At 37.7% G+C, this 14,108-nt stretch overlaps 1 pseudogene; it reads right to left on the reverse strand.

Annotated features, from left to right (window-relative positions):
* Positions 1-5,387: 5,387 nt before the first annotated feature.
* Positions 5,388-6,881, reverse strand: LOC105712352 (alpha-internexin-like; annotated as a pseudogene).
* Between the last annotated feature and the right edge of the window lie 7,227 nt (positions 6,882-14,108).

Here is a 14,108-nt window from a genome sequence, read left to right on the forward strand (position 1 = left end):
TAACAACTACCACCCTGTAAACCTGCCATAGCTAACAATTTTTTCCATTGCATATCACATTTATCTTTAAACCTAAGAAAGGAATGAAAGGAAATTTAAAATTGTTTCATGTTCTCATATATATGAAACAATTACATTTCTATTTCTCAGCACTTTATATTTATCTCCTTTGACCTCCTTGACCAAAAACATATGTTTTCTTGTGCCTTCATGAGGATTTCTTAGCTCTTTGAGCTTCTTTGCTCTACTCCCTTTTCTAACCATATTCAGTGTCCCTAGGACATCTTTTTAAACTGATTCCCTACTTACTCCACTCTACCTTAGCAAGTGTATCCACACTTACAGTTTCAAATACTATATCTGGCATTTTTCCCAGCTTTTCCTTTACTCACATCAACCTTTTCTTCTCACTGTCACCATCATTTTTCAGGTTTATCTCAGTTTACAACCAGAATGTGTCAATATCTGAATACTGACAAAAACAAAATTAAAATGAGATAAACTTTTTAAGATTGACACAATGCATATTTCAATATCAGTTTTATATGAATGATAATTAAAATTTTTGTTCCAATCTCTATATCATTAACTTACAGTTTGAACTTTTACTTTAAAATTTTCTCCAAATATACCATTTTGGATGTTCTTTTGTTTTAACAAAATGATTTATGTTATTTCAATATATCTTCAGTAATTCCTAGATTAAATAATCTTGGCATACACATTTTATTTTAAAAATTATTGCAAATTCCATTTGTCTTATAAAATCACCAATGTAAAATATAAAATTAATTCTAAGGTGGAAATTTAATGATTGGAGAATCCAAAGCTTCAGCTTCATATGTGATATCAGGATGATTAACTTTTGCACATAATTTTGCATATAGAATTTTTTAATAATCTATGTTATACTGAAAGATATAATGCATGTTTCCTGATAGAGAATGCTCTTTTTTTAATCAAGATTGTATATAGGTATTTTTTATCTAAAGTTTACTTAGACCTAGTTGTGTGCTAAAATCCAAACCAAAAGGAAGGATTCACTGTTTTGTCACTAAAATTATTATTGCTACCACTGATTCAAAAGTTGGAGACATTATCATGTATAGTAAGTTTCAATAAAAAAACCTTTAAGTTAGGTGTTATTCAATATTGGGGATGTGGCTGAAAAATATCCAGTCTTCTGAAAATACGTGCCTTTAAAAAAAAAAAACACTATTATTAAGATACATAAACAAGGCAAAGAGCAATAAAAATGGAAGTAAATCATTATTTTATAGCTAAAGTATTTTAAAATGAGTTAAATTTTTTATTTACCTTTGTATTTGATAATCAAAATAAGCAAGAAGTAACAGAAATAACAGTAGTGAAAACCATTTACTTATAAATAATAATAATGTGCCTGTAGAGAATAAAAGTTACTCTAACACTGCCTTGTAATCATGCCTTGTAGCTATTGTTTTATGGAGATCTACTTCAATAATTGTTCTGGAAATTTGTTTATAGAAACAAATTTTCTCCTTTCTTGATTGTTGTATTGAGAAATCTAAATGAACAGGCTCTTTGCTAGACTGTTGACATTTAGTTCATTCCTTGTAGAGAAGGAATGTAGGAATATTTCCATCAAATATTAGACTGCAGAGATTTTGTTTGCAGAGCCCCTATCTTTTTAATCTATTTATCTATCTAATCTATCTATTATCTGTCTATGTATCCACCCACCTACCTGTATCTTGAGCTATGGAGGTATCTATGCCATATTTTTATAAATAGAGGAAATATTCTTTAGGTTGGAATTGGCTATTTTGAAAGTTTTACTGGATGTTTTAAATTTTATTCAGGTGAAACACACCTATCCTTTCAACTTACTACACCCTTTTCAAAATATTTGAATGATGTACAGTGTGGTTTCAAAACTTGTTAACTGGGTATAATTCAAACCAGACTTGTCAGTAGCCATGCCAGTATCTACTTTACCATTTTGTACTTAACAACCTTTAGAAATCCAGAATGAGGTGCCATCAGGATGAAGAAAATGACTAAGACCTGCAGTGGGATCAGCAGTAGGACCTATGCAAGACTTCTAGGAAGTCGAGGAAGGTATGCAGAAGACAAGATCAGAGATTAAGGATTATTTAGACATTGAAGAAGAACTATAGTAAGTCAGGTAAATAAAAGTATTTTACTAAATACAGAAGGATCAGTGTACTGAGTCATTTAATCCTTTTAGAACATTTGACTCAAGCCAACCTATCCCCACTTTGTTTTCCTGTAATCTTAACAATTTTCAGATAATTGTTTCCTGCACTAGTATGTCAGAGTCTAAAGATAGACTCCCAGCCTTAGAATTAAAACAAAGCATCTGTTGCAAAGAATAAAGCTGCTTTTTCCTCCTCAAATAGCTAAGATCTGTAGTAAACAAAGAAAAAAAAATTGTAAAGTTGTTTTGTTTCTCAAATTAGAAGTGCCAAAAATATTACTGCCCTATTTGAATGGAATGTACATGATCTATCAATAATTGTAATTTAGCTTACTGTTTCTTTGTAAATTAAACCAATCTAGGAATTTTCAAAATGATTTCAATATTATTTACTTTGGATAAATCAGTCACAGTAGAAATCATACAGTGTCAGCTCTTTTAGATACCTCATGTAAGTGGATTCATGCAATATTTGTTCTCCTGTGACTAGTTTGTTTCATTTAGCATAATGTCCTTCAGGTTTATGTAACAAATGGTAGGTATTTCAGTTAGTTCAGGCTACTATAATAAGATATTGTAAATTGGATGGCTTAAACAACAGCATTCGTTTCTTAGAGTTCTAATGGCTATGAGGTTCAAGATCAAGGTTTTGGCTGGTTTTGTTTCTAGGGAGGGTCCTCTTTCTAGTCTACCATCTTGATGTATCTCTACATGGCAGAGAGGTAAAGGAAGCAAGCTCTCTCCTATCTCTTAGAAGGGAACCGTCTTCATCTAATCACCTTCCAAAGGCTCCATCTTCAAATACCATCACACTGGGGATTAGGGTTTAAGCATATGCATTTTGGATGACACAAACATTCAGTCTATAGCAGGAAGATTTCCTTTTTAAGGACAAAAAATATTCCACTGTATGTATATACAGCATTTTCTTTATCCATTCAGCAGTTGGTTGACATTTAAATTGTTTCCACATCTTGATTCATGTGAATAATGACTGAAATGAACATGGTAGTGCAGACATCTCTTTGAGATGCTGTGAGTAGAGAGACATGGAGAATTGTTATTCAATTATATAAAATATCACTAACATAGAATCATTAAGTTCTGGAGATTTACTGTACAACAATATACTTACAGTTAACAGCACTGTATCATATTCTTTATAATTTATTGAGGGAAGATATCATGTTGTTTTCGTTGTTTTCTTACCACACACACACAAAAAAAAAAAAAAGAAAGAAAAGAAACCTCTCTTAGTTTGCCCTTAAACTTCTCCATGTCCCATTTTAAACCACGAATGCACACAATCCTATGTATCAGTACACAAGACAAAGGTCAGTATGCATTTAAATTATAACTACATATTACTCATAAGAGAAGGGGAGACCACAAGTGAATCCAATATTTTCTCTCTACTTCCTGCTGGTTCCTGATGTTGACATACAACTCCAGTCCTTTCTTGTGTGTGTGTGTGTTTTGTGGGATTTGTGTTACTTTTAATTTCTTATTTTACTAATGTCTTACAGTAAGTGTGAGGAGTAAAGACAGGGATGGGGTAAAGGTAAGGAAGAAGAGAAAAGTATCTTTCAAGTTCCTTGAACTATTGAAGCATGTGCTAGGATAAGAAAATTTAGTAAAAGCATCATGTCCTTTCACCAGAGCTCTTAAAGGAGACGTGGAACAGAGACAGGGCAACTCTTCAGCTGTGGTAGAAGTGACTGCTGGACAGAGAACAAATCCTGCATCAGTCTTGGCACACGTGAAAGACTGGGCAATGCAGATGCTACACAGTTGGGCAGATGAAGAGCTGACTGGCCAGAATCTACTTCTAGCAAGCAAGTAGGCACATACACACCCCTTCTCTGGTCTGAATGTCTCTTCCTCTCCGGCAGGACCCCATCAACTGTGCAGCCATGGGGTAAATGTTGGGGAATTATTTTAGAAAAGAGAGAGATTACTTTGTTTATATTTGCTTGTGGTTGATTGACCAGAAGTGGTTTCTTTTACTTTGGGGCAGTAGCATTGTGTTCTGCCCAACACAAAAAATATCCAACACTTAGCACTCATAAAAGGCATAGGAGGGTGAAAGCAAGGACTTGTTAGCACTTAGACTAGTGGGAAGGGGAATACGTGAATTCTAAGGGGTAAGGGCACGAGAAAGCTAATTCCATATCACCACAAACGAACTGACACAAAAAGGACACCTTGGCTTTTTCCACTCATAGAAACACTCACTTCTGCTAGCTTATACTAGTAAATCACTTCTAGCCTATACTACTAAATCTAAGGTCAGCATAATCACAGTTTGGGATAACTATTTGTTGTGCTTCTAAAGTAAAGGTGAAAAGCTACATCCTTAACTGTTTTTCCCCCTAATTAAATAGATTTGTGTAAGCAAAAAACCTAAAGTCTAGGGATATTTTTCATTATTTTATTTGTTTGGGGGAACCCTTTAAATTCAGAACTGCCATTTTTTAACCTACAGGATTTAAATAATATGAAACAGGCAGGGATGTCATTACACAAATCATAGACGTGGTTAACGCATCTAATTTTACCCACTGAGCAAAGAGAGCTAACGAGGGTAAGTTCTTTTGAGAAAAACCAAAACGTGTTTAAAAGGGAAGACTACTACACAGACAATTTTTTTCCTGCATGGAAAAAAAGGATATATGGAATTGAGGGAGGTAGAAGGTGTACATTAAACAAACACATATTATTAGTGAAATAGTTCTATCAGAGTGGAATTGGGTGTGGACCATTAGTTTATCTTTGGCAGTGATCTTATGTTTTAGGTATCTAGAGTAAGATTATTTAGCTGGGTAATGGCTGAGTAACGTGAACAGTTTTAATTTCAGTTCACAGCAAATGACGATGATCACAGATTTAGTACCTTAGTTTGTACTTCCTCTGCACCTGAATCATCGATCACTGTGAAGCTTGAGCTGAAAGTCAGAAAGCTGTATTCTTAGATAACTCGTCTGTGATTGCTCCAGGACTGCAGTTTACTTTAATCTAAGGGGTAGTTTTCTTATTAGAGAATGTAAATATTAAATACTAAATATGAGACTGAAGCCTTAAAGACATTTAATAGTGGTGGCAGGTGTTATGGTTTAGGAATAGGCTGTTTAACAAGTCAAATGCATATCATTTCCTTTTAAGCATTAACTTTTTCAAAGCAGTGGCATTATATTTTTTGGCTTGAAATGGTGGTTTCTTCTATATTTTATTTCTCGGTTTTCTTAGTAGATATTACTGTCTCCTCTAACATTTCTTCAAAATTTTCCCCTATCTGGGAGGTTTGCTTAGATGCTACCTTAGATGCCTCCTCCTCCTGTTTCTTAAGTGATAGCCCAGAGGATGAGACTTTTGAGGTTGTAGAACTGAGGATTCTAGGTGGGAGCAGATAACTTGGATTGGGAAGTGGATTCAGCCCCGAAATGCTTAACCCACTGGTGCCAAAACGCGTCTCTTCACCTTCCAGCAGTTTCCTGTAAGCTGCTATCTCAATGTCAAGAGTCATTTTGACATTGAGCAAGTCCTGGTATTCCCGAAGGTGGCGTGCCATCTCACTCTTGGTGTTCCTCAGATCATTCTTCAGCTGCCCAGTGCTACCCTGGTAGCCAGCCACTTCGGCAGTGTGCCGCTCCTCTGGATCCAGGATATCCCTCTCCAAGGACTCCTTGGCCCCGCACAGGCCCTTGATCTCGATGGTGCGCGCCTGCAGCTGGCACCGGTACTCGTGGATCTCCTCGTGGCTGGCCTGGACGGCCTCGGTGCTGCGCGCCACCTGCTCGTTCGGGTTGGCAAACTTGAACTTGCACCATTACGCCAAGGACTGCAGGTTCTTAGTGGCCAGGGACTCATACTAGGCGCGAATCTCCCTCGGCGCCAAGCTCAGGTCTGGTTTAGCCACAGCCACGTCCACCTCGGCCGCGGTCCGTGATGACGCCTGAAGCGTGGCCAGCAGCTTGGCTACCTCCTCGTGGTACACCAGGCGCACTAAGGCCAGCTTGTTTAGCAGCGACTCCACCTTCTACTCCAGGTTCAGGCGGGCCAGCATGGAGCCGTCCGCTTGGCGCCGTCCACGTCGCGCTGCTGCGCCTTCAGGGCGCGCTCCGCGCCTTCGCGTCCACAGCTCTCCTCCTCGCAACGCATCCGCAGCAGCTGCACCTCATCAGCCAGCCAGTAGCGCTCCAGCAGGGCCTGCGCGTGCGCCAAGCTCGCCTCCTCCAGTTGCGCGCTCAAATCGGAAGAGCTTGCCGACGCGCGACAGCTCGGCGGTGTGGCGCTGCCTCAGCGCGGCTAGCTCGGTCTCCAGCGCGCGGTTCTTCGTCTCCGACTGATGCACCTTCGATGAACACTGTGAAGCGGTCGTTGAGGCCCTGCAGCTGCTCCTCGGGGGTGCAGCTGATGTTGTACTCGTTGGTGCTCGCTGCCGCCTGGCTTAGGTCCAGCCTGTCAGACGCCGGCGGCCGGCGATAGGCCAGGCCGAGGCAGAGGCCGAGGGACTTGGCCGAGGAGTAGTTGATCAAGGAGGCCACATTGCAGCGGGACACCGACTGCGAGCGGAAGCTGCCCGCGCCGCTGACCCGGAGAGGCATGGACAGGCGAGAGCCATCCCCAACACTTTGAGGTAGGAGGAAGAGGAGCACAGGTCGTGCTCCCAGACAAAGCTCATGGTGCTGGGATGGGGCCGGCCGTGCGGCTTCGGTGGGAGCAACAGAAGAAAGGAAAGGTGTGGCAGGCAGGGCCCTCAGTCCTTTCATCATGAGCGATACATGAAACAAGGAAGGGGTGAAACTGTGCCTTTACAGAATTGCTAACTTCCCGCAGATTTAGAAAGTGCTGCTGGTCATCTGAGAGTTAACCGTATATATAAAAGCTTCATCAATCTCTACCGCTTTTAAGTACCTTTCTATTGACAACGCCACAGTCTTTTCTCAAAGATATAGCTGCTTGATATTTAGCAGAACATTCATCTTTGCATTCAATATGAAACGCATAGATATCTGTAAATATCTGCTAAATTTATGAATTCATAAAGCATTCATAGAGTGAATATTTTATATTAGGTATCACTTTAAAACTGGGCATAGACTCATGAACCACATAGTGAGGGTATTGCTCTCGTTAAGGATTCAGTTAAGAGAGTTGAGTGTTATATTGAATAATAAAGTGAAACAATATTGTACACACAAGGTATATACTTACATTGGGTTGCAAGAGGATTCTTTTTCTTTTTTTTTAAAATTGTACTTTAAGTTCTGGGATACACGTGCAGAACATGTAGGTTTGTTATATAGGTATACATGTGCCATGGTGGTTTGCTGCACTCATCAACCTGTCATCTGCATTAGGTATTTATCCTAATGCTATCCCTCCCCTGGGCCCCCACCCCTCAACAGGCTCCAGTGTGGGATGTCCCCCTTCAATCTATGTGGTCTTATTGTTCAACTCCCACTTATGAGTAAGAACATGCAGTGTTTGGTTTTCTTTTCCTGTGTTAGTTTGCTGAGAATGATGGTTTCCAGCTTCATCCATGTCCCTGCAAAGGACATGAACTCATCCTTTTTTATGACTGCATAGTATTCCATGGTGTTTATGTGCCACATTTTCTTTATCCACCCTATCATTGATGGGCATTTGAGTTGGTTTCAAGTCTTTGCTATTGTGAGTGAACAGTGCTTCAATAAACATACCTATGCATGCGTCTTTATAGTAGAATGATTTCTAGTGCTGTGGGTATATACCCAGTAATGGGATTGCTGGGTCAAATGGTATTTCTGGTTCTAGATCCTTGAGGAATTGCCACACTGTCTTCCACAATGGTCAAACAAATTTACACTTCCACCAACAGTGTAAAAGTGTTTCTATTTCTCCACATCCTCTCCAGCATCTGTTGTTTCCTGACTTTGTAATGATCACCATTCTAACTGGCATGAGATGATATCTCATTGTGGTTTCAATGTGCATTTTTCTAATGATCAGTGATGAAGAGTTTTTTTTCGTATGTTTGTTGGCCACACAAATGTCTTCTTTTGAGAAGTGTCTGTTCATATTTTTTGCCCAATTTTTGATGGTGTTTTTTTATTTCTTGTAAATTTAAGTTCTTTGTAGAATCTGGATATTAGTCCTTTGTCAGATGGATAGTTTCCAAAAATTTTCTCCCATTCTGTAGGTTGGCTGTTCACTCTAATGATGGTTTCTTTTGCTGCAAAAGCTCTTTAGTTTAATTAGATCCCCTTTGCGAAGGACCACTTCAAGGAGAACTGCAAACCACTGCTCAAATAAGGAAGGACACAAACAAATGGGAAAACATTCCATGCTCATGAATAGGAAAAATCAATGTCATGGAAATGCCATGCTGCCCAAAGTAATTTATAGATTCAATGCTATCCCCATCAAGCTACCATTGACTTGCTTCACAGAATTAGAAAAAACTCCTTTAAATTTTATAGGGAATTAAAAAAGAGCCCATATAGCCAGCACAATCCTAAGCAAAAAGAACAAAGCTGGAGTCATTACACTACCTGACTTCGAACTATACTACAAGGCTACAATAATCAAAACAGCACGGTACGGGTACCAAAACAGATATATAGGCCAATGGAACAGAACACAAAGGCCTCTGAAATAATATCATACATTTACAACCATTTGATCTTTGACAAACCTGACAAAAACAAGCAATGGCAAAAGGATTCCCTATTTAATAAGTGATGTTGGGAAAACTGGCTAGCTATATGCAGAAAACTGAAACTGGAACCCTTCCTTACACCTTATACAAAAAATAACTGAAGATGGATTAAAGACTTAAACATAAGACATAAAACCATAAAAACCCTAGAAGAAAACCTAGGCAGTACCATTCAGGACACAGGCATGGGCAAAGACTTCATGACTAAAACACCAAAAGCAATGAAAACAAAAGTCTTTTTTTTTTTTTTTTTGAATGGAGTCACACTATCACCCAGGCTGGAGTGAAGTGGTGATCTCGGCTCACTGACGCTTCCACCTCCCGAGTTCAAGCAATTCTCCTGCCTCAGCCTCCCGAGAAGCTGGGATTACAGGTACCCACCACAATGCATGGCTGATTTTTGTATCTTTAGTAGAGATGGTATTTCACCATGTTGGCCAGGCTGTATTTGAACTCCTGACTCAAGTCACCCGCCTTCCTTGGCCTCCCAAAGTTCTGGGATTGCAGGCATGAGCCACCAGGCCCAGCCAAGAGGATACTTTCTTAAGCTGAAATCTGAGTGCTAATAAATATCTATTCATCTAAAATTCAGGAGAAGCATTCGCGCACAAGGAACAGCCATTGCAAAGACCAAAACTGGAAGTAGCACGGTATCATTATGGAAACTAGAGATGACCAGGATGGCTGAAACATGATAAGCATATGAAACCCCTCTATGCCTTTCTCTCCTTTGTCTTTATGGGCCACTTTTAATACACTTATTGGTGTGGGAACCAGCTTTTCACAGGTGAAACATGTCTTAGCTCTTTGTGTTATTACGCCATTAACTTGAGCTTTCTTCTCCAATTGTATAGGGATGAGTTGGCATTAGACCCCTGAGAGAAACCTTGACCCTCATCCATGGGCAGCAGAGGGTTGGGACCCAGTGAATGGGAACCAAACACTGTATTTATTTCCTCTATTTTCTTAAAACAACAAACAAACAAAAAGAATCTCTTTACCTCTATCTACTTATTGTCACCAAGCTTCATCTCATTCCAGGTATGGGGAATAAAAATACATTTTGTGCTGTGAAACTATGTCTCAGCCCATTTACTTTTACACTTGATGCTGTGTCCTCCAAATAATTGATTTAGGATCTGATGAAATTTTCCCAGCTTTCATGTTTGGAGTATTGTACAGAAGAAAAAAGCAACACACCTTTGATATTTGAAGTTATCTGCCTGCCTCAGGTGAATAATCTACATATCTTTCTGTCAGAATAAGGGAGAGTTATTCTTTCTGTTTCTGTTGTCATCAGGCATTACTCAAGTACAGCAGATACTTGAGGAACAGGTGCTGGGGTAGAGGATGTCAGGAAGAGTAGAGCTATGAAAGCATCTAGAGAATTGGAAGATCCTGTGAGATGATTATATACACATGCACACACACACATATATGTGTGTATGTGTAGGATATGTAGGATATATATAATTATATATACTTATATGTAAAGTAGGACATAGATAGATTGATAACATTTAAAAACATAGCATGAGTCAGACATACACTTATAAAAAATAAAATTCAAACTCAGCAGGTATATAACAAAATATTTTGTTGCAAATATCTTTTACCTTATATAATAATATTGATTGACCAGCAACCTACCAGAAAGCTTATATCACATAGGACTTCTTTGTGGTGATTCTGAAGAAAAATATAGAAATATGTTAAATGTGTTTATTAAAGTCATGAGTCTGATTATACAGAAAAATACAAAAAGCTAGAAGTTGAAATTAAAATTTTATGGTAGGATATGATATTGCATAATTAATTTAAAATATTCAGTGTAGGTTTAGACAGACTTGTTCTAGCATTGTGTCTTAACAGTATCAAATACCTGGTCCATCACAAATGTAAAACTAGTATCCATTTGGAGGCAGAATCTGAGTCCCTCTGTTTTTATCCTCTATATTGGTCAATTTCAATGAGAGATCATTAGTTTTGCTTTTGTGAACAAAACTATCAGAATATTCACTTTCTCAATAGGATTTAACCAAGACATTCTAATCATAATCCTTTCTTTCAAGAAATATCACTAACATGGCAAGCCAGGCATCCATTGCCACCCTGGTAGATCTTTATGTGGATAAAACTTGTCTTTAAGCTGCAGACAGCTCTTTAATCTTATAATGGTTCAGAATTGTTCAACTATATTCTGCTTTTAGACTTTTCACTGGAAGAGAAATCCACCCTGAGTCTCTTATTTTATTAACCTATTTGGCTGGATAGATCAAAGTTTTAAAAATAATAAGACCAGGATTTCTATGACTTCATATAATGATACAGTTCTCCTACAGTTCTTGTGATTTTAGTACCTACAGAGATTAGAACATTTTTATTTTATATTTGGCATTGTGTAAATTTAAATCACAGTGTTGTTCCCATTATTATATTTGAGATGTAAATTCTTAAAAACAAATGAAAATATACCTATAAATCTAACATTTCTTTAAATACTGCAAGCAAATAATGCCTTAAATATAATAACATCTAAAAGGTTCACATTTTTATGACAAAATCTAAGCTTTTAGTGACTACTTTTTTCTATATTACTATTTTTTACACAGCAAATATACTAGAATCTCACAATTGTGTCACTTCTCATGGCCCTTCATTATTTTATCTCCCCTTTTTCTTTTCCTTTTATTAAAACAGCAGAGGTCTGTTTGGAGCCCCCCTGCTTGGCACTGCTGCAGGGATTTAAACTACAGCAGGTTCAAAGAAAACAAGAATTATAAGGCAAAGCCTTGGATTTATATAGATTCTTTTGAAGAGCTCAAAGTATGAGAAAGCTTGCACGGTCAGGGTTAAGGTTACAAAGGGTAGAACATAGCAATCTCTGTATTCTTGTCAGCCTCTCATCCTATATGATTCCAAAAACACCTTATTGAAAATGGTAGGTACATTATCAGTCAGAGTCCCATCAGGAAACACAGTTCTACTCATATTTTTGAAGAGTTTTTATGAAATATTTACAGAAGTAAGGTCTGGGTTAAGGGGGATAACAAAGGGCATTGAGACATTCAGAGACTAATATGCCTTTCCTGGCCTACTCTGGAAAAGATAACAGGAGGAAATTACACTGCTGAAGCCAAGTGAGAGTAAGATCCACAGAGGAATGACTGGTCAAGGGGTGCTGTAGTGGTCAGTAGATATAGGCACAATCTTAAAATGCTGCCCACAGCAAGAAGGGTGGATAAGAGTGATTCCTTCTCCTTTCCTCTCTCTCTGTAGCTCCAGATTCACTCACCTAATTGGAAGCAAACCCATATGGAAGCCTGAGTAATGCAGTCTGTAGAGATCCTTCTATTAGGACACAAAGAATAGAGAATGAATGTAGAACAAGGCAAATTAAAAAAAGGCACAGTCATGACTGTTGCCATTTAGATTTTTTTTTCCTTTGCTCAAAATGAGTAATTTGTATTCACTAGAGCAGACAAAATTCTAATAAATTATAATATTACTGTGGGATGATATCAATTAAGTCATCCTGCCACTAAAATATAAATTGTAACATTAGCCAGCTCCAGAACTCATCATATGAGGGAGAGAAAATTGGAGGGAAAAAGAGGTTGAAATAGCCAAATCATAGATAAAGGAAGTGCATAGCTGCGGAGATGAAATACACAAGACATGGAACGTAAGAACACAGGTATAAATAGTATCAATAGGTATAAATAGTCTTTTATTTTGCTTAATTTTGTTCATTGTTCTTATAATTTTCTATATGTAGGTACTTCTTTGAAATTATATATCCCCTACATACTCAAAGTAGTGTGGTTACAGTGGCTGATCATGTTGCATACAATAGAAGCATTTCAATCCATCATTTATCTAATCCTTCAGAATCATTCTTCAGTATTATAGGAATGGTATAGCCCTTCAACTTTATGACCATAGGCTAGTATTGGACACAGATTTCAATCATTCAATCAGTCAATTTGTTTGATTCAGGAACTCATGCTAACATATTAAGTTATAATGCACAATTTGATAGATTCCACCCCATTTAACTCTATATTATCCTTATTCCTGTAACCTGTTTAGAATCCTTTTCCTCTAATACTCCCCCAAGTTAGCTGATAAAGTTGGATTGAATTCACTGTTCTTTTGAGGTATATGTATTTTCTTTGGAAGCCAAATTCAATTTTTTTCCCCTCTGGATCATGTTGGAATTTAACTTTTTTTTTTAATATTGTCTGGACCTAGTGATTGTTCCTGAAGAATATAGGGTTCTCTTTGCAAGTAAACTGATTGTGTTAAATCATGGCATGATCTTTATTGAAGGTAAGACTTGTTTCCTCATACAAGGAAGGATGGGCTTAGAATCCAGGTGTTCAGATTCATCAGCATCCGCTAAATCTCAATTCCTTGTATTTCAAGGCCCTTTTGTTTCCCTTCTACTATATAAGACCTAGCATTTAGCTGACATGCTGCTGGGCAGCCTGTATAGTAAGACTTTTATTTTTTAATGATGTATTAGTGAAAAACTACTTTAGATTTGAAATACTTTTCAGAAAAGCCATATATCTTAAAAAGTACCAATATAATCCTTAAAAAAATTATAAAGTGAAATAACAGATTCATTTTTTTCTCATTGTGGTTTTGATTTGCATTTCTCTAATGATCAGTGATGATGAGCTTTTTTCTTATGTTTTTTGGCCACATAAATGTCTTCTTTTGAGAAGTGTCTGTTCATATCTTTTGCCCAGCTTTTGATGGGGTTGTTTGTTAATCCTGATTGTTTTATGTTGGGCTAGTAATAAAGCCTAATGGTGATTCAATGAATTTTAAGAAAAGAAACAATGCACTGGACCACTGAAGTAATATTGTGTTATGATTCTATCTTTGGCATATAATTGTTATGCATATATATGCACATATATCTGTTTGCAACAATTTATAGTAAAATGAGGGTGCAAACTTAATCTCAAAGATGTGCTAATTTTTAGGAAAAGTCATAATTCAGTAAAAAGTAGGAGCAGCCCTCTTAACCTAGTTTTCTTTTTGAGACAGAGTCTCCCTTTGTCGTCCAGACTGGAATGCAGTGGTGCAATCTTGGCTCACTGCAGCCTCTGCCTCCCAGGTTGAAGCGATTCTCCTGCCTCAGCCTCCTGAGTAGCTGGGAGTACAGGTGCATGCCACCATGCCTGGCTAATTTTT

This window comes from Aotus nancymaae, unplaced genomic scaffold (genome assembly GCF_030222135.1).
Source record: "Aotus nancymaae isolate 86718 unplaced genomic scaffold, 86718_ANA_hifiasm-v0.15.2.pri h1tg000048l, whole genome shotgun sequence".
Lineage (NCBI taxonomy): Eukaryota > Metazoa > Chordata > Mammalia > Primates > Aotidae > Aotus > Aotus nancymaae.